Source organism: Wolffia australiana, chromosome 8 (assembly GCF_029677425.1).
Source record: "Wolffia australiana isolate 7733 chromosome 8, ASM2967742v1".
Classification (NCBI taxonomy): domain Eukaryota; kingdom Viridiplantae; phylum Streptophyta; class Magnoliopsida; order Alismatales; family Araceae; genus Wolffia; species Wolffia australiana.
In genome coordinates, this window is record NC_135842.1 from 12,429,834 (window position 1) to 12,433,273 (window position 3,440).

The following is a 3,440-nucleotide window of genomic DNA, read 5'->3' on the forward strand; positions in this document are numbered from 1 at the left end:
TTTTATAAAAGGTTATGACTGTTTGAAAATGAGAAAAAATCATAAATCACTTGCGAGATTTTCTACATTTTTTGTAGGAAGAGCGTTTTGGGCTGTTTGGATCAGTGCGAATGGGCCGAGATGAAAGAAGAGCAAAAGGAGGGTTGGCCCACTAAAGGCCTAGCTCACGTGGCACACACATAGGGCGCCAGCGTGACGCCTTCATGGACGACGTGGCATGATGTGGCGCGTCCGATGGCTTCAGCAGACGGTTACGAGAATTAGTGATACGGTGCACCCACGGTACACCGTATCACTTAAAGGCTTACACAAGTGGCACAATCTGATTGGTCGCGCAAAGAAGAGATATAAAAATGAAAAAAAGAAAGAGAAAGAAAAGAAAAACGAAGAAAAGAAGAGATCGATCTTGCCCACTCGGAGATCAACAGCTGGAGTTTGGCGGCAGCCCTAAAAAGCTGATCGTCAAACTCCCGAAGAGGAGGAAGGAGATTGCCACCGGTGATTCCGTTGTCGACCCCGGTGTTGCCCAAGCGAGAGATCCTACCTCGGCGCGTGACCGGCACCGTGATGTAACGAATTTACGATGCTCGTTCTTAAAATTTAATTTTGATGTTTTTTAAGGTAAACATTGCTTCCTGAAATTTTTGTAAGTTAGAGTTTTCTCAGCTTTTTTGATCGTCGCTTATTCACCCGAACCAGAATTTTTGATCGTCGCTTATTCACCCGATTCTACCCAATTTCTTCGATTTCAGATTTAATCGGCAAATTCTCGACGTGTTCTTCGTGCCTTCACCGTGAAACCTTCTTCTCATCTTACTCGTCGTTTAAATTTTATGGAATTGACTTTCAAACGTGCAAATCTTCTTGATGAAACTAAATCCTTGTGGGCTGGACCTCAACTCGCCACTGTGCTAAATTTTATCATAATGTACTCGAGTCTGAGTATACTGTTGACGCGCGAATTGGTGTTAAAACGACTGCCAATTTCCATCACGTCAGTGGCGGCACACTGCCGGACGATAGATTGGGCAGCAATGGGTAGTGGATGAAATTTTTTGTAATTTTTGCTACATAATGAATTTTTGAGTGTCACTTGATGAGTTGGAAAGCCTGAAGTCTATGATATCCATTGATTACATAGAGAAAAGTGAGAAAATTACACTCAAAACCTTTTGTTGATCACAGAAACCCTGTTCTCACGTGTCTTAAGGGCCAAAGGTTCAAATTTGAAAATAGGCCTTTCAAATTCAAAATTTGGGTTACTTCCACAATTCTTGCCTTTGCTTGACCAGGTTCTAAAAGAGGTTTGAATGGGCTTTAAAAGTGGGCTTGTTGTGTATTGGGAGTCTTCTTGTTATTTGGAGAGGGGTTGAGTTTCTCCATTCCTCCTATTTGTATCCCAAATTCACCATTTTATTTAAGTCCTGAAGATTATTTAAATTCCAACAAAATGTGAGAATACACTTGAATCTAAGGAGTCCATGGGGGTTAGTCTCAAAAATCAATAAAATGCATAAAAATAGAAGTTGGGAAAATATAACATAAATTTTTCCTAAAAGGTGAATAATGCTAGTAAATATAGATATAAGTGGTAAAAGGAAGTACAAAAGTATATTTTGATTGATCTAACTTGATGTTATCAATCCTCGCAACGTAGGTGATGTGTGACATAGATGATCTGGTGAATGTATTTTATGGAGAAAGACAATGTAAGACACGAGACAAACCTTAGTAGACTATGTTCTCCCAAGAACAGAATTTTTTTCTAATGCAGATCAGCCTCTGCTGTGTTGACCTTCTCCAAATACTCAAGATACTAAGAAGATAGTGATCAACCTTCAAAAACCTCACCCTCTTTCAATCGGGCTCTCCACGAGGAAGTGATTTTAATTTCATTTTTATATAGATTCAATGTTCAACTTATAGATCCAAGTGTACAGATGGATAGAAGAGTGAAGGATGAAGCTGCACTCAAAATTTCAGCTTGATCAATGTTTTAAAATTATTAGATATTAAGCTGTAAAGTCCGATGATTCCTAGAACTTGATTTAGTCTTAATATTTCTGTCTTTGTCCTCGTCCCCATAACCCTATCACTTTTAGGGTTTTTTTTGTTTGATATTAAATGTGATGAATGGCCTTGATTATTATTCATCATCCTTCATCGAGTGCTCACATTGGAGAAAAAATCCCTAATGAAAAAAACAAAAAGGGGATAACACTATATACTATATTATTCATAAAAGGATGCTTAGGACGTGGTGGTGTCAGTACATACCATGTTCATGCACTTTGAATTAAATCACCATTGCAGTTAATACTTGCATGCACCAAGTGTACATGTGTGTGCCACATGTACATGGGGTGCCATGTGTCTTGTAACACTTGGGATGGGCACCCCATTTGTTAACTTTTATAATAAAGAATAAAGGTATGCTTTTTGCTTTGGCCTCGTCACACCAAAACATGAGTAGTTATTTCTCATTATGGCATCGTTAATTGCAAAACCATAATGGCATCTTCTCAATGATTCACTGATGACAATCATGAAAGACATAACATGATTGGTTTACATCAATAGTTAACATGAATAAGTTATTGGTCACCGTTCAAGATATTGAATACTGACTCATGGTGTGATAAATTATGAGTCTATAAATATTTAATAAATTCATATAAAATCAATTATAATTTTAAAATACAAATTAATATGTTTTACATGTTTGAAAAATATTATCCTAATGAGTATAATGTCAAAACACTTTGGAAAAAGTTTTATTCTTACTCAAGAAATATTTTATTTCAGAATATGACATCACAATTTGTTATAAGTATTTTAAAATTCATAAAATTAAAATCATAATTAGGTTTGATAACAACCATATATAACATCTAAGTATTGTCATATTAATTCATTATGAATGTGGGTCAGAAATTTACAATTCTCATTAAAATCCCATTTATCTAAAGGATTTAAGGATATCATCTAATGTTGGTCCAATAAGTCTCCTATTAAGAACGTTTGGATTCTTCTTTGATTAGGTGATAACAAGATGAATGTTTTAGTCTTATATTACTCTATCTTATTCATCTCAATGGATAGGTACAAGTACGCATCAGTTTTATTACATGTTATCATATCCACTTGCATTTGGTTCTTTGGGTTGAATATTCATACATCACATCTTAAATTATTTGTGATGTAGTGAATGTCAAAAGTGAGAATGATTATTCTTCCCATCTAGGATTATTTTACTAATCACAAAAATCTTAAGAATATTTTTTTGATATTTTTTAAAATATATTTCTAATTATTTATTTCCCAGTTTGTGCCGCTCATGGGCTTGAGTGGCCCAACACTTACAAGTGGAAAAAAGGACCCAATATTTGGTCGGCTCACCTCCATGAAATACCCATCTTGAAAAAGCCATCGACCCTAAA

General features: G+C 35.7%; 1 long non-coding RNA gene across 1 annotated transcript; it reads left to right on the forward strand.

Annotated features, from left to right (window-relative positions):
• The first annotated feature begins 354 nt into the window (after positions 1-354).
• Positions 355-1,100, forward strand: LOC144707047 (uncharacterized). The gene is made up of 2 exons (XR_013582390.1): positions 355-621; positions 753-1,100. It is a non-coding gene; the product is annotated as an uncharacterized LOC144707047 (long non-coding RNA).
• The last annotated feature ends 2,340 nt before the right edge of the window (positions 1,101-3,440 follow it).